At 40.1% G+C, this 25,526-nt stretch overlaps 1 protein-coding gene and 1 long non-coding RNA gene across 5 annotated transcripts in view; both read left to right on the top strand.

Moving 5' to 3' along the window:
* Positions 1-25,526, top strand: part of Plekha5 (pleckstrin homology domain containing, family A member 5) — a gene marked incomplete at its 5' end in the record, with an annotated part of 231,068 nt that overhangs the window by 95,750 nt on the left and 109,792 nt on the right.
* LOC106147935 overlaps positions 22,276-25,526 on the top strand; it is a 5,576-nt gene continuing 2,325 nt past the window's right edge. The window contains exons 1-2 of the long non-coding RNA XR_001232973.1: positions 22,276-22,425; positions 23,353-23,398. This is a non-coding gene — a long non-coding RNA (uncharacterized LOC106147935). The remainder of the gene's footprint in view (positions 22,426-23,352; positions 23,399-25,526) is intronic.

Genomic DNA, 25,526 nt, shown 5'->3' on the forward strand with positions numbered 1-25,526 from the left:
AACTACTTTTGAAGATAATACACAGTGGACTGTTAGTCTCTTATGAAATTTGGTTTTATTTTTTCCTTAAAAAAGTTTTTTAAAAGTTAAATATTTATTGTTACATATTAGTAGTAAACTCTTATTTCGAAACAGAAAAAAAATCTTCCTGTTTTAAGCTCTAATGTTAGAATATTAAGAAAGCACCATGGATTCTATAGGTTCTAGAATGTTTTTGTCTCTTTTAACCAGCTGTTGGCACGTTCTCTTTGCAAATGTCATAAAATTTCCTTGGAGGCTCAGAAGGGTTTGGATTGTAATGCACCATAGTCTTCGGTAGTTATTTTTCCAAACATGTGCATCCCTCCCCAAGTTCTGTGCTGGAACTTAGAGCTTCTTCCTCTTCGCATGGTGAGCGGTGTCTTCCCCGTTACCCTGAATACTCTGAGAGGTTAGAGAGCAGCTGTTACTCACTGTGTTTTCTTGCTCTTACGCCTTCTGCCTCTTCAGTGAAATGTGACAGACTCACACAGAAGCAGAACAGCTACTGGCTGCTCTATGGCCCACCCACTGACTTGAAGAACTTTCTGTTTGGTTATGTCTTGCTGCCAGGCCGCTTGATCTACCAGTGGCACATGCATTTTTGTTAATTCTATCAGTAAGAACACTGATCCGTGGTTAGATTCATTTGTACCACCATGATACAAACTACTCGATGGGACAGTCACACATGTACCACTGATGGTCAAGCCAGCAGGAACGTGTTAAATCAGAAATCTCATTTAAATAGCAGTTTTCCATGCTCATTGATGCATGATGTTTTTGGAGAAGGGACGGTACACACATAAGTAGATGCGGGGCCAGCGCCTGCTGTCCATAAATCCTTACTGGTTGCCAGACCTGAGGGGGCCCTGCAGGCTGAATTCCGGCCTAATTGAACAACAGTATGTGGTTCCTGAAGTGGAGATAGATCCATGTTTCTTATTAAGTCTAACACAGAATTAGTATTTTCATGATTTCTTAGACATATTTGTCTAAAAGCAAATTACTAGACCTTTACTGTGCCATTTAGAGAGTCTTTAATGAAAAGTACATGTCTTAGTAAAATCCTAAAGATATTCTGATATTTTTATTTCTGACATTTTTTTCAAGTATACATCTGAAATCTACTTTGGAAAGATTTAAAGCCACAAATCCAGAACAGTTTCTGTGACTCATCAGTACAGTGACATTCTCCCTCTGGCCGTCACGTTAGCTCGGGTGAGTCTTAGAGGAAGAAGTCTGAGGTTAGGGCTCAGGCTCTTCTCCCACTCTTCCTGGCGTCTGGTAGAGAGCTGACGTGCTGTCTGGCACAGATCTGTGGATTTTCCCCCATCCCCATGAACTGTGATGGGGTTTTTCTTCTGTCTATCAAAAAAGATGTTTTGGATATAAGCACAAACTTTCCTTAGAGCTGTGCTTTTTCCTGGAGAATCAATCTCTGAAGTTACAGTTTAAGTCAGTGAGAAAGTATGACTTGTCTACTAAAAGCAATCTTGTAAGTATACTAGGAACATTCCTTTCCATTTAGGACACGTTGCTGGTGGCAAGAAATGGAGAATTGAAGTGGTTAACATCTAGCCAGCATCGTTCCCCCGAGAATGGAGATGGATCCAACATATTCTTAGGGAACAGTGAAAAAACGTACTGTATGAACAAGTAGAAATTGTAGGACAAAGGATGTGCATGTTGGGAAACTTAATTAGTGTCTTCATTTCCTGACTGTAACCTGCATTCCCGCTCTTACTTCCACTGCTTCAGTAAAGAGTTAATGAGGAAGCAAGCTGAGCACGGTGGTGCACACCTGAATCCCAGCCCTCTAGGAGGCTACAGCAGGAGCACAGAAAGTTTGAGCACGTAAGAACTTAATGAGACCCTGTCTCAAAATAAAAAAACATTTATGCAAGAGCTGAGGGTGTAACTCAATGCAAAGAACCTGGGTTCAATATCAAGTACCATTAAGAAATAAGTAAATAAAATTTTTAAAAGCAAGAGTTTTTCATATACAAAGAATGGATCTTTTGAGCCCGATACAGTACTCAGTCCTGTAATCCCAGCTACTCGGGAGGATTGCAAATTCAAGCTCAGCCTGACTAAATTTAATAATGACATCTCTGAATTACTAGTGTCAGTCTAGACATTAACCTGAAACTCAGCACATTGGTGTTTCAGTTACTGTAAATGTAGTGGACATACAAAGGTACTGCTGGGGTTGGATGCGGTTTGTTGTCCAGAGGTTCCTGTGCTGCTGGAAGCTGGGCCTCCTTGTGGTGGTATGGAGCTGGTGGACCCTTTAAGAGAAGGGGCCAAGTAAGGAACCATCAGGTCAGGGGCTCATCCCTTGTGAGTGGATTAGTGCCTGTGTCATGGACTGGGTTGGGTCCCATGGGAGCAATTGCTGCTCAGGAGATGAGGTGGGGAAGGGGTGGTTACCAAGCAGGGCCACCACACACACTTGGCCCTTCTCTCTATGTAGCAGGCCCCTTTCTGCTTTTCTGCCATCTTGTGACACAGCCAGGAGTTCTCTCTCCAGGTCTCGGATGCCATGTTGTGTAGAACCTCCAGGCACCAGAATCATAAGCCAAACAAAACTCTACTCTGTAAGTTACCCAGCCTCGGTTATTTTGTTATAGCAACACAAAATGGATTAAAATATAGATAAGAACACCTGTACTCTCGGCATCTAACATAAAAAGGGAGATAATAAGCAAGAGGAAGAGAGAACTTTTATAAGTAGGAAGGGGTCCACAAGAAGGGAGGGAACATAAAAAGAATTAAAGTGTGTCATCCACATGCGCTAACTCCCCACAATGAACGTTCAGTAAGTCCCTGACTTACGAATGAGTTCCATTCCAGGAGAATTGTTTCTAAGTCAGATTCATTCGTAAGCCAACAAAGTGATTCTTGCTCAGTTCAGCTGTGAAAGTTCACAACATAAATGTTCATAATTCAGGGACTTACATAAGCATTATATGTCGTAAACATGTACTAGTAAAAGGTTTTTTTAAAGTTTTTAAAAAATGGCTACTGCATGGGAACCATTTATTGCTCTGATGTTATACATTTTAGTTGTTTGTGGATGCTGAGTGGTTTTCTATTAAATAGCTATTTCCTCCTTTAATGTTAGATTTTTAAAATATATTTGTAAGTAATTTTAAAAGAAATAATGTATTGTTCCATTTCCTTTTTTCTTTGTGGCAGGGGTTTGGTTGTTGTTGTTGTTTTTGTCTTTTTGAGACAGGGTCTCGCTATGCAGTTCAGGCTGGCCTTGAGCTCACTTTGTAGCCCAGACTGGTCTTGAACTTGCAACGATCCTCCTGCCTCAGCGTCCCGAGTGCTGGGATTACAGACGTGCTTTACCCTGCCTGGCAATAAAATCATTAAGAGTAATAGAAGCTATATGAGCCTGATAAGGTACCAAAGATGGTGACTTTTAACTATCCAGGGATCATATCAGGGCTGGGGTAGTAAATAACTGCAGAAGCACTTTTTAGACCTAAATCACCCAAGGTATGAATATTAAAAGGAGGCATGCGCCTTCCTTGACACACTGTTCTTGAGCCTTACAAGATTTACACTGTACTGCCCTCTCCCAGCTGAAGATTGGCTCTAGGATGTAGAGATGATACCCCAAACCAAGACCTGGGAAAGTTTGTCCTGCTTGACAGAATTGTTGCTGGTGTGATTCAGTTAAGGCTCTTGCGATCCCATTTTATTGGCTCTTGAGGAGTGGGCAGGGCAACTGGAACTGGAGTCCCAAGTGTCCTGTGAGAGGGAGGCAGGCAGAGACTGCACACATTTCAGAGGAAGCACTTCAACAGGATGAGGAAGGCCGGCAGCCAGGCGACCTGGAAGAGGCAAGGATCCCAGCTTTTCCAGAGCTCTGGGGTTCCTCCCAGTGCCTTGACTTCTCTCTGCCCCAGTGAAACTGATTTTGTCCTGATTTCTAGCCTCCAAATCTGCAAGAGAATGAATTTCTGTTGTTTTAGTCCGTCAAACATGTCAGAAGACAAAAGTACAACAGATGTAGCTGGAAGCTCTTAATTGGCTTTTCTTTGCAGTTCCTGTGGAGCAGGTGCTGAGCATAGTGGGAGAGAGGTGTGCGTGCTGTGTAAGGTGGCACAGGTGAGGAACGACTCCTTCTGCCCAGGGATCTGAAGGTGTGGGTGGCTGCCCAGAGTCAGTGATGTCTGTGTTGGGTTCCGAAAGGCGAAGAATTTGCTAAGCAGAAAAGCACGGTGGGTGGCACTCCCGGCAGAGACGACTGGCCCCAAATCTGTACGTCTGTTTGAGGCAGAGATGCTTTAGTAATGCTGGAGAATTGGCGTGACCCTTTGGAGTCTGGGAGCAAGCAGATGAGGAAGCGCCTGTCGCGGTGGTGTGCCATCCTAACGACCATAGACAGTCGATCATCCAGCCTTTGGCGGGTCATGTTGAAGGATTTATCTAGAGGAACAGAACAGTCCAATTTGTGTATTTCAGAGGTAAAACCTGCAGCAATATGGGGGATAAATTAAAGAGTGAGGCACTTGAGCATGGGTTCCTTAAAGTTTTAAATGGTACAGTAGAAAGTGGGACAAGAATTTCAAACTGGCAGCAAACCTAAAGGTTAAATGCAATAGTAGTGACCAGGTAGGCTCAGGGTTAGCTGAACTCGGCTTAGGGGATAGCAAACAGGGGAAGAACTACTCTCCAGCATTTGAATACAGAGATGAGGAATTTAGCAAAGACATAGGTTCCAGTGGGAATAAGCGGTTTGGGCATTGTGAAATTGCAACCTGGATAAAGAATGAATGAAATCATGTACAGATGGTGTCTTGGTTACTTTTCTCTCGTTGCTGAGACAAAATACCCAATGCCCAAAATGAAGGAAGGAAAGGTTTATTTACTTACAGTTTGTGGAGGTTTCAGTCCATACTTGGCTGGCTCCGAGGCAGAAGATAGCAAAGCAACAAGAGCAAAGGGGGAAACGGTAGCCGAACGGCAAAGCAGCCAGACCAAAAAGGGAGGAATGGCAGCAAGCAGCCTCTTTCCCTCGCTTACATTGTAAACAGGCTACCCCCACCTAAGGGGCGTGTAGCTCCCACATAATCTCCATGCCCTCCTCTTCCACAGGCTCAGGATGTATACAAAGTAAGCACCCTGGCTTCCTGCTGAGTCACTTAGCCAAACCTCTAGACTCCCCAAGTTGACACAATGTATCAACCATAACAGATGGCGAGTCTATATATAATGGAAAGAGGAGTGAAGACAGGACCTGAACAGAAACCAGTGTCTACCTGCTGGATGAGTCCCAGTAGAAACGCTTAGTGTGAGAGAAACAGAGGACTGGGATTAGGAAGACCAGAAAAGAGCAGTGTTAACATGACACCTCAGTCCTGTGAGATGAGGGCTGAGAAGCATGCTTTGACTTCTTAGTTAGGAAGGTGGCCTTGGCTTTCATTGAGGAAGGGGAGAGTAGATGTAAGGTTACCATTAGTGGAGGAGGGAAGGGTGTGGAAGAGAGAGAAGTGTAAACAACCATTGCTGGACTTGTTTGGGCTCCATGCAAAAGAGAAACACAGAGACAAGATGTATCAAGAAAGAATGACAGCACAGCGGGCGTGGTGGCACTTGCCTGTAATCCCAGCACTCAGGAGGCTGAGGCAGAAGGATCGCCATGTGTTCGAGGCCAGCCTGAATTATAGAGCGAGACACTGTCTTGAATGAAAGAAAGAGAGAGAGGGAGGGAGAGAAGAAGAGGAAGGGTGGAAGGAAGGAAGGAAGGAAGGAAGGAAGGAAGGAAGGAAGGAAGGAAGGAAGGAAGGGGGGAGGGAGGGAGGGAGGGGAGGGAGGGAGGAAGGGAGAAAGGCAATGACTGAAGTTTATTTTTAAGCTAGTAAATGCGAGCCAGTAACGAGAAGAACTTGTACATGGAGAAAGACAAGAACCAGATGTTAGAACAAGGTCTCGGGAAGGTTGGGAAGAAAACAGATTGAGGATCTGTGATGAACCCCTCATGCCAAGGAAGAAGTAAGATTGGGCATCTTTACAGTTCAGGTTGAGGCGGTGGGACATCTAGTATTGAGTTGGCATGGGAGTCACTAGGCAGATGGTTTAAGGAGAGTGGCAAAAACTTTAGAATAGTTGCTAAAAAGAGAATGGAAGCAAGCAGAAAGGTTGCATGCTAAGTGCTTAGGAATAGGCCTTAAGCCGGGAAGGAGGGGTCGTTAATCACATCAATCTGCATGGGTAGATGCTGGCTTTCATTTGAAAGCAAGCATATTTCTCTGCCCTTTCTTTTCTTCCAAAATTTACTTGCTTACTAAAAACTATTTCTTCTTTTGCAATACTTGGAATCTCCCTGTCAGTTTAAGCTTGTTTAGGTTAGCCAAAAGGTTTTTTTTTATTGTGAAATATAAAAATGTGTTATGAGCTATAAATAAGACAGAGGCTATACCAGAATCCAGACACTGAGTAGCTGTTGGAGTGCTTAGTGCTCTCCAACATGCGAAGATGCCAAGAAACATGGCCGCTGGCACTGTAACAGCAGAGATTTTAGTTTCTCTAAAGAAGTGTGAGAGTGTTTGTGTTTTTTGCATTGAAGCAGTTAGGATAGCAGCACCCCCTCCACACACCTTCTACTTCCAATTGCATTTTTAAAAATTTGGAAGCACATCTGTATTTGAAACAATACATTCATATCCTTCTGAGGACACGTCATAAAATGAGCCCTAGGGCTCACTCCTACTCTTTCAACCTCTTTTAAAAATTTAGTAGTTAGAAAAGAATCTCAAATTATTTAGCAAGTTTTGAAAAATCCATTCTAGCAATGTGAGGAGATAAAAGGCCCTCACTAACTACGAACATGAAAGTATAAAATCAGTAGCTTGAAGTGCTGGATTTTGTTTCTCTCAATAAATATTGATCTTCATGGGTGAAATGGTAATTGAACAAAAAGGCCTCAACCTATAAATAACCCGTATTAAAAACTTTGTAATGCTTAATGTCAATAAAATATGGAAAAGTTCAGAACCAAAAAAATAATAAATAAAGCGCAAACTTGCCAGCCATGCACATTATTAGCATCGCTTTAACCTGTTCCAGAGCTTCAGCTTTAGTCCTGCTTCCCAGTGTAAGCGGTAAGAGAAGCTGTCCTGTCAGAAAGCAGCATGTTGATTATCTGTCCAGAGAGTCAGCTCTTCCTTGCATAGCATTTCTTGTGTGGGTTTTTACTTAGGAACCCTGGGTGGTGTAACAGGCAGTTTGCTTTCCAAAATTTTTGCAGCAGACAGGCAGATTTCCTACGGTTTTTCATTATCACACCAGCCTTTGAGAAAAAAAAGCTAAGAGAATAGCATAGATCACATTTTAATGGAGGCAGTTCTTAGAGGTTCTAAGCTAATGTTGTCCTTCTGGAAGTAAAGCTTTTTGTAAGGTAGAGCCGGGACTATACTGTCTGCCTCCGGATTTGCTGTCCTGATGGCTGAGCGCAGGGACTGATGCTGGAACATGGAGGAAACGAAGCTTGGACAGAAGTTCCAGTATGATTGGAGATGCAACCGTGATTTCTGTCGTCTAGGTCCACTGCTGCTGTCTGCCTGCTTCTGTTAACCTTCTGCTGTAATCTTTTAATCATACTTTCCCTCCCCTTTCCTCTCTGCACAGAAAATGTGCTCTTTACTGCTCGTAGCCATAGCAGTGAAACTGCATTCTAGAATCATTTTACTTGCTTAGAACAGTACAGTCTAAATTAAGTTAATTTAGCATTGCCAATTTGTTATTGTTTTCCACCTTAAATGACCATGCCATATATGATGGAAGTCTGTCACTGTGATTTTTGAACTTAGCAGTACCAATTAGTAGAGTAATAAAATGGATTGATGGGGTTTCCTGGCCATTTATGCAATGAGTATCCTGCCCCATAAACACCTACTATATGTCAGGCACTGTTCAACATGCTGGGGAGAGGGTGGGAAACGAGAGACTTAAGGCATTTGGCGAGCAAGCTGCAGGGTAGACCTAGGCACCAGAGGGTCAATGGGAAGGCTGACTGTGCATGGCATGGGGTATGTGGTGTGTGAGGAGCTGGGCCTGGGGCCTGGCACGGTGCTCAGTAAACTGTAACTGTGCTGGGGGCCGCTGTTGTTGCTGTCATCAGGCCTGTTGTGGGAAAGCGCTGAGGATTTAAATCAGAATGCATGTGTTCAGGGGCACGAATAAAAGTGCAGTACATGAAGAAAATTAGAAAACTAATCCAGAGACCCTGGGTCAGAGCGAAGGAGAATTCAGCGTAGTAGAAGCCAAGAATGTAAAGATTTCCAATTGTCAGAAGCTGCACAGACATCAAAGGGGTGAGAAGAAACAGAAACCATTGATGTAGCAATTATGAGAGTATTGATTGACCTTTAAGGAAGCGGTTTTAGTAGCATGATTAGTGTGGCTGCAAAGGAGTTTGGCAGGAGGAGAAAGATGGAGGAACCAAGGGCAGGGTGCGTTTTAAGCTTGACAAGGTTTACCCAGTGCTTGCGGGCTTTAAGGACCGTCACGTGGATTATATCCACTTGCCTATGTCTGCCTAACAAATCAGCCCTCATTAAGGTACTTAAAACACAGCAAGCATTTCTGTGGGTCAAGAAATGCTGCAGTTTAGCTGGGTGATTGCGGCCGTGGCTCATGGGGTGCCATCTTGGAGGCTGCTCCACAGATACGGCTTCCGCCATTTCAGTGAATCGGACAGTGAGACGTACTGAGGGACTCGAAATGAGTGGAAAAGTACGTGGCCTCTGGGAGTTGGGGACCTGAACCCGAAAAGCAGGGCAGTATAGTGTTGCTTAGGCCTCAGAGACAGTGCTTCCCGGAGTTGCAACTGATTACCGGAGATCTTTCCTCAGAATATTAACTACTGCGGTGTCACGTGATAGAACTTGAATTCTATTTCTCAGCTCTTACCCTCCCAGGTAATGTAAAAATTATATAGATACCAGTGATTTTTTAAAAGACCAAATATTTCATTAGTTGGCAAAAACAGTAAGAGAATAAAGAGTGCTAAATACTCAACTAGATACAGATACGCTTGGTTCTCATTTGGGAAAGGAGCCTTAATTTCAGTAGACCCAGCAAGAGCAAGAGGTAACAATGTACTCTCTGTTTAAAAATTCACAGATTATTCTCTACCAAATGTATAGCCTGAATTCCTGTTACCATTCAGGGAACAGGTAAAGCACTTCTCTTTCTAGTTTTGTCAGGCATACTGCAGAACAACAGCTAATACTCTTCCCAAAAATACTTTTTTCAAAAAACAAATTTACGCAAGGGGAAATTCAGAGTATTGATTGATTTTTTTTTAATGCATTTGATTCAGTGCATCCATCAATCACATTTTCTCTTTGAATGGCAGTTGTGATTTCTACTGAAAATAGAGAAGTTAATTTTCTTTAAATTGTTATTAGTACATTTCCAGGTAATAGGCTCAGCACCTTGAGAAAAGTTATCGATTAACTGATTTACAGTCTGCATCATTAATCTTGTAAAGTTTGAATGAAAATTAAATACAGATTTTGTCAAAGGCTTAGAAGTGGACATACTATTTACATGGTTCTTTTTCTTTCCTTTTCTTTGTTCTTTTCTTTACCTACCTCCCTCCCTTTCTTCCTTCCTCTCTCTCTCTTTTTCTCTCCCTCCCTCACTCCTTTTCTCCCTCTCTCCCTTCCTTCCTTCCTTTCTTCCTTTCTTCTTCCTTCCTTCCTTCCTTCCTTCCTTCCTTCCTTCCTTCCTTCCTTTCTTCCTTCCTTCTTCCTTCCCTTCTTTCCTCCCTTCCTTCCTTCCTCCCATCCTTCCTTCCTTCCTTCCTTCCTTTCTTTCATGGCTAATATTTTAAAGAGTATAACTCCAGATCTTTTATAAGGCCAAACTGTCAGAATTTATAATGAGTATATTAAAACCTCTGTAGTGTGCTGTTTCAATGATTGCACATTATTTTCTTCGATCATTTCTCCACAAGAGATTATGGCATTTAGGTCGATCCCAATTTTTATGCTGCTTTTTAGAAGAAAGAAAACTAAAAATTCATGTAGCTTGTTACTGGTTCCTAGATGAAACTTAGCGTGTAGCCCAGGCTGGCCTGCAACTCACAGTGATGCTCCTGCTCCTGCTCCTGCCAAGTGCTGGGATAACAGGCATGCGCCACCACGCCCAGCCTGTTTTAAGAAATTGCTGCAGCCACCTAGTCAAATTTCTGATTTTCTGTTTATGCAAGACCTCCAGCCAACCACAGGCTTCAAATGTTACTCATCTCACCTTGAAAAGAAATTTCCAAAACCCCTTATGCTAACTGATGAGCCTTCTGATGGAGATTTAGACAGTGATATTTGCATTTTTCATTGGTGGTCTTAGTGACTCTGAATGTGGGTAACTTTTAGGGTATTTATTACATATATTAACTAAGTGCTTTCCTTCACTGTTTATTGGGAAGTATTTTAATGGCAATGTAATTCCAGTTACAATATCACAATGGAGTATATGGGCAAAATTTTCTCATTTTAGTATTGTACTAAAAAATATAGCAGAGAATGGAAGCCTGGGATTTTACAGGTGTTACAGGTGTTATGTAAGTTGTTTTTTAAAATAAAGTAAATCATAAGTGCTACTGATAGTACATGGAGTACATAATATGTCAGAAGTGCAGAGATGTCCAAGAATGACTGAAGTTGTCTTTTCTTGATAGAATTTTACAATTAACTCTTTTCTCACTGTTTATATTGTCTGTGGGTATTGGTCTTACACAGTATAAACTAGTTTTCTTTGTTTCTTAAAAAACTTCATTTTCTTTATAACCAAATGGTGCCAGAGAAAATTTTAGATGTTTAAGGGGCCTTCAGTTTTAGAGAACGTGATGAAATATTCCTAAGTCAATAAGACCAATTCAGGAAATTTTAGACAGTTTACCTTAGAGATTGTTTTCACTTACAGCACTTTCAGTAACATCAGTATTGAAATAAAAGTAATATGATAATATTGGAAAGTATATGGCTTAATATATAGATTCTAAAACTAAAGTTCAATCACTTACTGGTGAGAAACGTTTTATACTTCATACATGTACTAGAATCTGTGAAAATGGGGATTATCTCTCCTGCCCTCCACAGTGGGGTAACAGTTTTAGGACAGTAAGGGGAAAGACAGGGAGCGCCCTTTGAAAAGCCTTTATGGCTTACACTGTTGTGCTTGGCAGGGTGCCGCACTAGCCTGCTAGTTGTCACCCTTAAAGTGACAGTCTTGAATCTACCTGTTTCAGAGCCTCAGCACCTATTAGGCAGGGCAGAAGTCTGTACAACTCTGGCAGGAACTCTGGACCAGTCCTACAACATTTGAGGGCAAGATTTTAATCTTTCAGTCTCCTTCCTCCCCCGTCTCTCCCTACCCTACTCTGTCCCTCTAGGGCTCTTCCTCCTTTCTCTCCCTCTTTCCTCTCCCTACTCCCTCTCCATCTCTCCCCTCCTCACTCACTGAAATAAGTGCTGTACCACTGAGCTGTATTCCCGACCCTTTCCAGTTTTGATTTTGAGACAGGATCTCTCGAAGTTGCCATGGCTGGCCTCCAATGTGCAATTCTCCCATGTCAGCTTTTCTCTCCTTTTTAATTGAAATTTTGCAAACGTGAAATTTCTAGATGAAGATGGCATTTTAATGCAGAATTTGCCAGTTTTACCTATTCTTTTCTCTTGTTATATTATCCTGTGTGGTTTGCCTTATAGAAAAGGCCGCTCTGGTAGACCCTTGTTTACGAGCAAGAATAGTTAACCCCATATTTCTTGTGATAAATAAACAAGCAAATAAATAAATTACAGCATTCCACAGTGCCAAGGAATTTGCTCAAGGATCTCCACAATAGTAAGCTGTTATTGTCCTTTTCGTTTGTAATTTCCATCTGAATGTTCCTTAACCTTTTTCCTGAACAAGTTGGATGGACAGGTGGGCAGTTTCATAAGCAGTTTGGAAATTATTGTATCCAAATGTAGATTCACATTTGAAATCTTAAAATGTCATATATAATGAAGAAGATCCCAACACAGAGCCAATCCAGGGAAGAATTGTAGAATAATATTTGAGGAAAGCAAGGTGAAATTCTACTGGCCAGAACTGATTAAAGTCCAGTGGACACCTTCCTTTAGATCTTCACGTATTTCATAGAGCCCAGTTACTTTTAAGTTACAGTAAAAGCCATACAGCATAAAAGCAAGTATTTTGAAGTGTGAGATGCATGGTCATTTAGTAGATTCATTCACAGTGGTATGCAGACCTTGACCTCTACCTGCTGCCAAAACATTTTGATCCCCCCCAAAAGTCACTGTAGTGCTCATTAAGCAATTACTCGCCATTTGCTCCTCCCTCCTTTGCTGGCTACCAGGACTAATCTGCTTTCTCTGTCTAGCTTTACCAATTTTAAGAATTTCTTATAAGTGGAATTATAAAATCCATGACCTTTTGTCTGGCTTCTTTTGCTCAGCATAATCATTTTAGGTGCATCAATCTTGTAACATATATAGAAATTTTATTTATTTATTTAGAAATTTTGACCACAAAATCATGTTCTATTGTATGTAAAGCCAGATTTTGTTTAGCCCTTAGTCCACTGACATCATTTGAATTGAATTGTTTCTACCGTTTGGCTATTGTGAGGAGTGCTGCTGTGAACATTGTATACAGGTATTTGTTTGAATACATTTTTAACTTTTTACAAGTATCTACCTGGGAGTTAAACTGCAGGGTCATGTGTTTTTCTATGTCTTAATTTCCTGAGGTAACCTGTTTTCTACAGTGACTGCTTTACACTCCTGTCCACACTAACTATTATGCTGGCTCTCAGGCTCCCAGGTGAATTCTGAACAGTCAGGAACTTTTGCTGTTATTAGATAACATATTATGTTATGAAGTCTTTGAAAGGAAATCTCTGAGACAGGTACAAATTCCCTGTAATGAATGCGATCATATGTATACCTAAATTGTACTGATAAACTTACATAAGCTAAAAAGGAAAAGAAGCTGGTCCATATCTAAAGTTTGTGCTTGAGGATCCATACCTTGTGGTCCCCAGGTGTCAGAACAAAACAGTTAATCGTTAAGCCATATCATTTAAGGTTTCTGGTTTGTTTGAGATATAAATTTGTTTTATAGATTATAAATATACAGTGTATGTAAAAAGCAGAATGCCTATCCTTCCTGATTATTTTTTTGTACCATATTGTAAATTATATTATTTATTCTTTATCAATTTTGGGAATAAAATGTGTTTTGGTTATTTAATATGATAAAAACTGGTAAACTTCTGTGTAAATTTCCAGTTCAACTTGTAAATGTTTTTATTGTGCATAAATATATACTAATACTTGGGAAAAAAGTGTTTGATAATTGAATTTACTCTTACTTCAATTAATACACCTTATTCCTGTCTTGTTTTGTCATTGATATCTAATTATAAGTTGCTCTTTAAAAGTGCTTCACTAATTTAGGAGTGGAAGAGTTCGGTGCACGGATTGGGAGGAGTATGTTCCTGTGTAAGGGGTTTTCAATGCCCTTTCTTGAGGGGCAATCATTTCTGTATACGAGGATGGGTTGTATCCTTCCAGTTTCCAGTTGAATACATCTCTTACGATATTTTCCGTTATGCACAACTTAAAGTTTTGCAGCTTAATCTTTTTGCTTCTCATTGTTAATGTCTTCCAGTCACTTAATGCACTGAATTGGCATTTTCATGCTTAATTACGTTCTGGTTTATTAATTTGGCACCGAATGTGACAGACCCCTTTTGGTGTCTACCAAGCTGCCATTCATTCTTCCCTCCAACTTTCTTCCTTTTGGAAAGAGTCCAGATTTTTTTCTTTCTTGTGCTCGGGGAAGGTGAGCTTCCTCAGCCCCAGGGGATGAATAATAGTCATTCTTAGAGAGTCAGTCTTGCCTGTGCCAGTGATTGGCATAAGATGAAGGTGACTTATACACAGTAATTTCTTTTTTCAAGTAAAACAGCTCCAGAGACAGCCATTCTAGGGTTAGATCAGAGCCCTGGATCCCTCCATTTTGCTCCTTCGGCACCCTAGAGTAACACTTCATTTCTCAAGGTTACTTCATAGTCCAGATGGCTGCCCTCACATCCAAAAAAAATAAAATAAAATTCAGAAAGTGCAAAGATTACTTTCCTAGGTGAATCAGCTCCCTTTAAAGCATCTTTTCCAGAGGTCTCATGGGCCGCTCTTGTTTAAATTTTGGGAGCTATGCCTCCTGGTCAAACCTAGAAGCAAGAGAAAGAAGGAAATGGAACACTAGATGGGTGCATTCCTCCTGGAGTAAAGCTGAGCGAGAAAGAAAAAAGGAACAACCAATAACCTTCGAGCCATAGCAGCAGTTACAGATATCACGGTTTGACCCCATGAAGAGCTCATTAGTAACTGTTTCAGAAAAACCTTTGTAAGAGAACATTTCATTCAGAATGTAAACAGTGATGTACGCTGAGTCAAACTTGCGTTGAAGTAAGTAGCAACTCCTTGGATGTGGTGTTTTCACAGCTAATCAAGAAGGTGAGGCGGGAAGATCACTTGAAGGATCTCCTTGAATAGGCATTCGAGGCCAGCCTGGGCTAGTAGTGAGAAAAACCTTTTTTTTTTCCTTTTGCATTCATTTGTTTCCTCATTGAATTCATCATCTCTGAGTGGTGGGAGTGCAGTAAGATCACACCTTAGCCCTTGTACTTGTAGTGGAGTTTGTGTGTGTGTGTGTGTGTGTGTGTGTGTGTGTATGTGTATGCGCTGGGGATCAAACCCAGGGCCTCATGCATGCAAGGCAAGAGCTCTACAACTGAGCCACATTCTCAGCCCTCCTCCTTTCTGTAGTACTTTCTCTGTCATACTCTCTCACACCTAAGCAGGCCCCTTTATAGAAGGTTCACCACCTTCTACCATGTTCTTACCACTGCATTATAAGCAAGCCAGCCAGGCCCCTCATTCTAACCACCCGTTTCTGTCGTAGGAGTTGAACACGAGGCCTTGACACTGAGCTGCATGCCCAACTCGGACCCAATAGTTTTTCCTTTAATTTCCTATTTCCTACTCTCCTGATTCCCAGCCTTGATAAGCTTCAGACTCAAAATTCTTCTGTGTTTTAGCCAGGTACTTAGCTGTCCCACTTATCTACCCACAACTAATTTGGATTCTCGTTTCTTTTTTATTTTTAAATTTTCCCACAGGATCTAGAAAAATGCTAGCTTTAAAGAAAACAAAAGATTATACTCTGTAAATATTTGTTAAATAAATGACAAGCCTGCTGTTAGCCAAGAAAATTAAATCTTTTTTTGTTTTGTTTTGGTACCAGGAATCAAACTCAGTACCTTGCACTTGCGAGTCAGGCGCTTGTGCCGCTGAGCTATACCTCTGGCCCAAGAAAATTAAATCTTAACCAAGGTTTACTTGATTAATTTTGGTTTAACAGTAGATAGCAAAATATGTGTAAAATTTCTAATAAAATTCTAAAATAAGAATAACTGCTTAAAAGAAAAAAACTTCCTGGCTAAGGAATTTGTACAGATCAACTATGGAAAAGCACAAGAAATAAGCATAATTCCAGTGGCAGAAATATGAGTGTAGAAGTATGGTGAGTTGAAACTATGCCTTTGGTTTTGGGGTTATTACACAACAAGGAAGTATCTGGTTTTGTTTTTGTTTTAAGAGCGAATTCTCATCCACCAATATAACTCAGTGTTAGCAGTCCCCAGGTCTGGGCTGGAGTTGAAGCACAAGTCCATCTGATTGCCCACTGTGCAGAACAACTGTCAAAGTCAGTTGCTTTCTCAGGACCTTCCATTGATTCGGTTGCAGAGATAGAAGTATCTCCGAGGTCCCAAGGCTACCTCTCAATGCTGTGTCTCCCTAACATATTCTGTCCTATGTGGGTTGGTAAAGCATTTGAAAATGTGTATGTACTTGCTTCCTTGGAAAAGAAAATACACAGGAATTTAAGTTAGTCAAGCTAAAACACAAAGCAGTCATTATGGAGTTTCTCTGAGGCCTATTTGTTGATGATAATAAAATCTGTCATATGTTTGATTCTATTCCTACATCAAAAACAGACCATATATCTTCCAGGCAGATGCTACAAGTGAAGAATTGACTGTTCCTCTTGAATAATACATATTTTGTTGTAGAAACCTGGTTACATTTATGATTTTTTTTCCATAATGAAAATCAGTCTACTTAGAGTATAAAAGTCACACGCTAGTATAATACATAGATGTTCATTTAACTACAGTGTAATTGTAATTATTTAAGTGAAAATGTAATTCATCACTGAGAATGTTTTGTTTTGTTTTGTTTCTTCACCAAGTGAAATTGTCTCCATGACTCAAAGGAGTCCACATGTCTCAAAGGAAGTATAACATGGATACTTGGTGATCAGCTGTAATACCCACGTCTTTGTTGTCGTTTACATTGTACCTCCCACTTTGGTTTGTATTTGGTTGTGTAAGTGAACATATTAGTGGATTAGTCTAGTCTCCATGACTATCTACTGCACTTTCTATATGTTAAACAAAATAATTTATATATGTCTCCTAGTTGCAGGTTCTTTGAGCTGCAAGTGCATAGGCTCAGTTTTGTTGATTATGCTGAGTATTCCTGATAGGTGGTTCTAGAATTACCTAAGCAAGGGAGACTGGGAGCCATCTCTCTGAGAAGGTTACATTTGAACTGGACCTGAATAATGTACACTGGTGAGATATGCAAAAAGGATTGGAATAAGAAATAAAAGGAATTCTAAAACGTCAGGTCTTATTAAACTGGCCTAATAGGGCCAACTTTTCATTAATGCCCCCAGAACTGGATACTCTCCAATCAAAAGATTCTGAATCCTGCTAAGCAAGTCTATTTCAGAAGGTAGCACTCCTTAGGGAGGAAGATTCCGGTAGCATGAAGGGCTTTTTCATTATAATTGGTTTCTTCCTAAACCGGTGTTTATGGATTACTTTAATTCTTAAATCATCTCTTCCAGGTACTTTTTCCATAAGTTTGCTGTGCTGTGAAATTTTAACTCTCAACAAAACACCAATATAACAGGGAGCAACCCTTGCACTTTTGGGTAGTACATTGAAAATATCTGGACGTGTTACGTTTGTGTCAGATGAGGATGACTAACAATGTTTAGAAGAAGTTGTTAGAGCAACACTCACATTGATTATGATTCTTTGTTTTTGTTTTTTGGTTTTTCTCCGGTACCGGGAACCGAACTCACGACCTTGCGCTTGCCAGGCAGGCGCTTTTGCCGCTGAGCTAAATCCCCAGCCCCCTGATTATGATTCTTGATGGCGTAGAGCTTATTTCTCTTCTAGACTTCACTGAGATCGAGATTACCTGTAACAGGAAATGCGTGGGGTGTGCGGAACTTCCCAGGTTATCATTAGGTGTGAGTGTTAGGGCATGGAGCTAGACTTGCCCCCAAGTCTCTTGTGTCCAGATACGGGACTTTGGGGAGTGATGGGATCCCAGTGGTGCTGTGCTCAGCAGTGCAGATCCATCTACCCGTGCATTCCTAGGAGTTGCTAGGAGGTGAAGCCTGCTCAGAAGAGGCTGAGTGCTGGGAGCCTGGCCTGCAAGAGTGTGCTCTTGTCACTGTCTCCTCTCTTCTTTGCATTCTGGGATTGAGCAGCTTTGTTCTGCCTTGCCTTTCCACCCCATCATTTCTGCCTTGGAGCCCAGCAACCAGACTGAGCCCTCCAACAACCATGAGCCAAAATAACCCTCTGCGCCTTTGTTTAAGCTGTGGGGACCTGATATTTATTCCAGTGTCAGGAGAATGACTGGTGCAATGTCTGGTTTCTTTGAATTGATGTAGTCCTCACCCGATTACTAAACTGTTAAACAGAAGGTAAATGAAGATACGAGGAAAATACTGTATTTTCAAATTATTTTAAATTTGGCATTTCATTGTTTGGGCTTGGTTTGGATGGTATTGTTCTTACTGTTTGTTTGCCTGGTTTTTTTGTATTATTTGGTTTTGTTTCTGATACTAAGATTAAGCTTGGGGTTGCTGAGGCTCATCCCTGGCCCCCTCTTAAAATTTTTAGACAAGGTCTTCTCACTTGCCAGAGAGGCCTCACACTTGGGATCTGCCTGCCTTTACTGGGATTACAGGTGTGTACCACTATGCCCTGCTTGGTGTTTCTTTTGAAGTCATGAGGGTATGGTATGTCATAGGCCAAGATAAAGGAACTCAGAAATTTGAGCAAAAGGAAGAGGAGGCTATTGTGCATTCTTTCTTCACTCTGTGTACATTTAGGGGAGAATGCTCAGTTGTTCTCGTCTCATTGTGCTAGTGTTGCCTTGTTCTGAAAGATTTATAATAAATGGCCTAGGACAGTGATGGCAAACCTTTTAGAGCCAAGTGCCCAAACTGCAACCCAAAACCCACTTATTTATCACAAAATGCAACACTGCAATTAAGCCTCAATGCCGGAAGTTATCATTTAGAAAAAACTCATACATTAACATCTTTTGTCTTAAAAGAAAAACAAATAACACACACATGCCACAGGTTTGCTACCACTGCCCTAGCAGGTAAAACCAGCTGGTGAAACATTTGCTTCGTGTTGCACAGCAGGATAGGCGCTGTCGGAAGGCAGCTTGGTAGATCTGCTTCTTACTCCTTAAGAGAACTGCTTTGGATATTAGTGATGAGTACACTGGTACTCAATTAAGAAAGCAGTTAGATATTGAATGCTGGAGAACCAGATCACATGAATCAAGATGAGAGCTGACATTTTGAAGAAGAGTAGTCAAAGAGTTTTAAGTACTACTTAGAGAAGTGAGTAACAAAAAGTCTGGAAAGTGATACATGTTACAACTGGATCCTCAGTCATTATCACACAGGTGCCCAAGAAGTGCACCAAACACCCTGTATGGTAGAGAAGACTTTGAGGTTCTCACTGAGCTTTTTCTGCCACTGTGTAATGAAGTGTGGTTCGTGCTATGTGGTGTAGATATGCAAGAAAAAGAGAGTCAGGAGTCACTGAAATTTAGTATTCCCCACTGATTCAAATAGAAATTTATTCCTCCAAAGCAAAGTGTCCATCTGCACTGTGTACCTCGGCTTTCTCTCCTAGACTGTGGATTGGGCAGATGTTTGTGAGAAGCTGGGCAGAGTCATAAAAAGACAGTTGTGAAAAATGCCCATATCCCCTTAAATAGCTTCTCTGTTATTTGGGCACCTCCTCTTACCTGTATGCTTTTATAACTCCTGCTGCTTCTGGCTGAAATCTCATCTTGATGTAGTCAGGTCAGCTGTCACTTACTTCCTTAAGCCTTTTCCAGATTCCCACAGGCATTTAGCCATTTTCTCTTCTGGGCTCTGCAAATCAAGTTATGTTATAATGACCTGTTTACAGCTTGCTCTCCCCTGTTCATCTGTCAGTTCAGGCTGTATGACCTTGACAGGAAGGACCTTGTCTTATTCTGTCTCCAGGCCCATTTGCTTTCCCTGTGGTAGATCTTCTGTAAATCACAGGCAGGTGGATGAAGGGGCCTGCGCCTTGCAAAGACCCCATGCAGGAGGGTCCTGGGAACTTTGTAAACCAAATACCTGGCCTGCTTCTTACTTCTGAGGATCCCTGTAATCTTCCAGTCGTTTGATGGATCTCTACTGCTTCGTTTTCTTGTTTTACTCCTCGCAGCCATATGCAGGACCGTGTTCCTGTGTGGTTCTACAAACATATTGTGCCGCAGCTTTATTTTAAAGGTCTGCCTTATTAAGATGGGATAATTTTACTGAATACATAAGAGCAAATACACCTTAATCTGTTAGAATAATACAAAGCTTCCGCTTTAGTAAGTTTTCAAAGATATTTTATTACTATTCCAATTGCAAAATGATTGAATGCTTTATTACATAATAGGAGGTCTAATTGCTTTAAGGACAGGGATAATAAGTTCATTACATTTTAATTTTCGTATATTATGTTTATACACTGTTACGATTTATGTCATTTTAAAGGGGATTTTTTTGGGGGGGGGGGTTTTGAGACAGGGTCTATGCAGTTGAGGCTGGCCTTGAGCTCACTTTGCAACCCAGGCTGGCCTCCAACTCGCAACTATCCTCCTGCCTCAGCCTCCCCAGTGCTGGGATTATAGGCATGTACCACCATGCCCGGCTTAAAGGGGACTTTGCTTTTAGAACTGGGGGGAAAATTGCCTCATTCTCTTTCTCTTTTTTTGTCTTTTTGAGATCGGATCTCACTACGCAATTCAGACTGGTCTTTGAACTCATTTTGTAGCCTAGGCTGGCCTGGAACTCAACAAAAATCCTCCTGCCTCAGCCTCCTAAGTGCTGGGATTACAGGCATGCACCACTATGCCCAGCTTCTTCTTTTTTGATACTTGTTTGATTTTGTTTTCTCTCTTGTTGTAAAAACTTTAAATTGAGCATAATTAGAAAGTAGCAAAACCTTGACCTGAAAAAAAAATAAGAAAGTTCATGAATCACTTTCTGTAAAACATATGCAAAACCTTCTGGTTACAGCAAACTGTTGGCTTCTTTTCTCTGATTTCAAACTATGTGATGAAACAATTTTGTTTCTTCAACTTGAAGTGCTATTTTTAATTTTTGCTACAGCAGTTTCTTATGAAAGGAATGTTTTAGCACCAGTTAGGTTATGTGTTTGTAAGATGTCAGTTGTAAGATAACTCAGATTGAAATATCTGAAAATTTTTATACCATTAACATTCTAACAAGATACTTTGTGTGTGTGTATTTAAATGGTCTCCCGTTTTCTGTTCACCACTATTCTGAGTGAAGGGCATGAGAGGAGATACAGTCAGCTACTAGGTGAGTTGGCATTTGAGTAACAATTAGGCGGTAAGCACTGTCTTAATTGCTTTTCAAGGTTTGGCTTATATAAGTCTTCCAGAAGTCCCAGGGGAATTAAAGTATTGTCTTTATTTCTCCATTTAAAAAAAAAAAGAAGCAGGAAGAGGCTGGGTAACTTGCCTGAGGTCTGAAAACATGAAAGAAGCTGGGCGCGAACTGGGACCATCTGACTGTAGATCGGATGTGCTTTTGACCTCTAAGCTGAGCTGCTTCCAGTGTGAATACGCATATGGAGAAAAGTCTAACCCCAAATGTAATTAAAATACACATACACCCAATTAACACAGTGTGGTAGCATGTTTTCTATTAGATTTGCAAAGAAGGAAATAGTTGTCAGATTCAGTAAGAGTGAAGACGTGGAGAAAAGAGAAATCTAACATCCTGAGGTACACATAGAAGTTGTTACTGTTTTTGATGACATTGTTTTTACATGGGAAAAGCATGCATGTGCTTCAGCTTAGCCGTCTCACTTCTGAGAGTTGTCCAGTACAGCTAAACACAGAAAAGCACTAAAATAGTTGGGCAGTGAGACATATATATTTTTTTCTTTTTAAGTCTTTTTAAAAGTTTTTGACAGTGTTACTATAGTAAGGAATTGAAAATGAAGTGGTTGCCGTAGGACACAGGGTTCAGATAACGGTGAGGAACAGTCATGGGGAAAGCTGTCCGTGGCGTGTTGGTAAACAACAGAATTGAGTTCCTGTAGGTTGAATAAATGTGTGTTTCTGTATACAAACTCTGGTCTGAAAGGCTGTTCACCAAAATGTTAACCGCCGTTGTACCTTCTGCTAGTTAGTATAACTTAGTAATAAAATACCTTGGGTGATGTGGTTCTGGAGTGCATTATGATGTTGGTCAAGTCACTAAACTGCTCTGTGCCTCAGTTTCTTCTGTTGGGTTATAAGGCACAGAGAGTCTGTAAAATGCTTGACATAGAATAAGCGATTAAGAAAGCTGAGCAACTGTTCATTTCTGGGCTGTGGAAATCTAGGCAATTTAAGCCTTCTTCATACCTTTTTTCCTATTTAAATTTGAAACAAGTATGTATTAACTTTGGAAACAGCAACAAAATGTTTGAAAAGAGTTGGTCTGCTTACATTTTTTAACAGGAAATATCCATTTATTTGGAGGTAAGTTTATTTTAAAATTCTCATTAAACCTTTTTACAAAAGCTATTTGTAACAGTATATCTTGGTACTTTACCCTGTGCTGTCTGGCAATTTTAAGGAAATTGCAGTCATATTTTACCCTTGTGGGTAGCGGGCATGCATAATCACCACAGATTCTTCCTGGAGAAGCTGCCTTAATTTGCGGCTGCAATGACATGTTGGGGTGTGACGTCAGCCTGGTGTCAGCCTTCCAGAGTGGCAGGCCAGCCTGACAGCCACCGTGCGTTTCTTTAGAGCTTGATCCCACAGTGCCCAGGGAGCAGCTCGAAGACAAAGGAGTTCAGTCTTGTGTTTATTCCACTGTCCTTCTTGCCATTAGTTGAGTATCTTTTTAAGAATGTGATTTTGATGAAGCCTGGTGAGTAATTCTTGTTACTTTTTGTGTTAATAATAGCTAATGCCTAAATGAACAGCAGTCCTCTTTCTCAGTTGGTGATCCCGTGGCAAATAATTTTTGTAGCTCTTTGTAAATAATTTTTGGGCCAGGCATGATGCCCAATGCAAAGGGCTGACATGTTAGAAATGTTTCTGTAACTTAAGTACTGTATTGTAGAAATGTATATTCATTAGGTTTTCAGATGACTTGGACATTTTAAGATGTGAGGGCTGGCAATGTCTTCCTCTTAGTTTCTCTGTAACTTCAGGCTGCATGTGTGATATGCAATGTTCATAAATTGTTTTAAAACCTAGCGATTTTTATTTAAAAATCTCAGTTTGCCTTGTTTATATTTTAACTTACTCATGTTAAAATACACTTATGCCCTTCCCCAAAGAGAGTAATTCCTCAGGCATTCTGTGCAGAAACTAAACAATATTCACTCATAATATTTTTAAATTCTTTAATTTTGGGGGGTTGTTTTAGTGATGTGAGTCAGTAGGAATGCTTACCAATCTGAAATTTAAGATCAGTGCATTAGCAAGAGATTAAATGTTATAGACAGTATTTTACCATTTAAATGACTTTAAGAAATTTAAAGAGTAGTATACTGCCACTGATGTAGAGGCTGAGAAATTTGCCATGTGTGGGTTTAGGCTTTATTAATAATATCAGTTCATAGTTCTTTGAATTGTACCACATAAATTGATTTAGTTAGTTTGAAAACATTAAGAAGTTATATCGTATAAGAGTTCATTTTGTATAAAGATATAACTGTTTTGCTTATAATTTTTTGTTTTATATGGATGGATGATATTGCAGTTTAATTCTATTTATATTATACAAATAGAGCCTTTAAAGTTTTTTTTTTAATGTCTTGACATTTCTGACATAATTGTTTTTATGAAGGTTTAATGGCAACTTTGATTTCAAGGTCTTCTGGAAGTGTTTTCAGGTAAAATTTTTTCTTAAAGAATAGATTATACTGTTTAGACATTTTTATTCAATTTTGGAATTCAATTTTGAAGCAATTGAAGAATAAGATTGGTTATATATATCTTCATTTGAATAATTTAGTTAAGATATTGAAAGGAAATATTCTAAATGAACTTTTTATGTTAATGTGCAAAAGTACCAAATTTGAGAAATAAACTACTTTATATTATGACACCTAATACATTATACTTCTGTATCTAGGGGCATAGAAATATAGAAGTAGAGTTTCAAGTTCATCATACTTAACGTGACAACATTAATCCAAGATCCACAATACTTTCCCATTAAGTTGCAGAATTTTCAACTTTCAACTAAGATTCTGCCCAAATCTAGAATATTTAAGTACTGCATACAGAAAATTATCAATGTTTTTATTTGCTGTACAATTTTGTCGTGATTCCACTTAAGATACTTTAACATGGTTGTAAAATGTCTATATTTTAAACTTAAGCATAAATTAGTATAATAATAATGAACTGGAATATTACATTTTAGACAAAGATGTTTTTGAGGCAGTATGACCTCCAGGTCATTGGCTGCTCCTAAAGTTCAAGGGAGAAGCAACTTCAACTTTGTTTTTTATGAATGGAAACTAGATCAGGGGAAACGAAAAAAAGAAGGAAGTGTTGAGCAGGGGTGCAGGGGTATAACTTGCAACTGACATACAAGGTTTTATTTGAGTCTAAATAATAGAAAACAGAGTACTTGTCTGTTCTAGTGAATAAGGTATGCTTTGAGAAGTGCTTTCTGCCAATACTGTTGCAGGCTTGAAAAATTACTTATGATGCTCTTCTTTGTTTGAAATTTAGCTTCATGAACCCACATGGCTCATTAAGCCCCTGATTGTCTTAAAATACGTTTTTGTTTCCTTATGCGGGACAGTACAAAACCTGTGCATACTAGATACTTAATATTAATACCTCAACATGAATAAATGAATCGACTGAGCATGTGAAATGAGTGAGAATAGCTTGGTCGTTGTATTGGAGGAGTCCGTCTTCACTCTGACGATCAGAAGCTGCCCGCTAGCTGGCCAGCTGATGGCATGCCATGCCTTGTACCCTGTGGGAAGGAAATGTGCCACCACACTGTCCTGCGGTGGCCACTGGATCTCTGTCTCTGCCCGTGTTGCTAATCATCGCCATCCTTCTCACTCTGTCTCTGCGGCGGGAAGTAGGCTTACCTTGCTGTTCTGGTTTGGATTGCTGTCCTCCTGGCCCATCTGTAAGTGAGAAATTTCTCAAGGCTTAGGGATAATAATTTGTTGACTAAAGTAACCCTTAAGTAAACGCCTTAATCTTTCCAGAGTTTTAAAAAATACATTATTTTGAAATTAAACTGATTTTTAAAATCCTAGTAGTAAACACATTGTTTTAAAACTAATATAGTAAATTTAATTTTACTAAGGCTGTGTTACCAGAGCTTACCTCCCTGAATGAATAAGTCTTTGCTGTATTACCATATACATATTTTGAAAGAAAGTCTACCTTTTTAAAAACATTCAGATGACATAGTTGTGAAGTGCTTGTTTTGACAAAGCCCGTGTCGTATTTGAAAATAAACAAATACTATTTAAAGAAGAAAATGTTAATGATTAGCACTTCTTTCTATTTGAGTTGAATGTTTGTCAGTTTGAATCTGCTGAACAGAATGTGGCGGTGCCACCACACAGCTGTAATCCCAGCTACTGAGGAGGCTGAGGTAGAAAGATCGATCACAAGTTCGAGTCCTGCCTGGACACTTTAGTGAACAGAAAGTAAAAAGGGCTGGGGCTGTAGTTCAGTGGTAGAGCACCCACTACTGCCAAAACAGAAGGAGGAGGAATAAGATCTCACGTGCTGTAAATTAATTGAGTCTCTTACACTTGTGGGGTAGTATATGTGGGTTAGAATTAGTTACCTGTTGAAAGTGGGACATCTAAGAATCAGTGCTTAAATTTAGCCTTTTCCAGTCGCTGTTTGCTTCCTTCCCAGATAGTGAATGTTTATTTAATGCATGTTACAATAAAATATTGCTATTTAGCATTCATTAAAGCGTAGTGGAATTGTCTAAACTAATGAAATCCCAGGTTTTATATATATATATAT

Source organism: Chinchilla lanigera, unplaced genomic scaffold (assembly GCF_000276665.1).
Source record: "Chinchilla lanigera isolate Chin_1 unplaced genomic scaffold, ChiLan1.0 scaffold00012, whole genome shotgun sequence".
Classification (NCBI taxonomy): domain Eukaryota; kingdom Metazoa; phylum Chordata; class Mammalia; order Rodentia; family Chinchillidae; genus Chinchilla; species Chinchilla lanigera.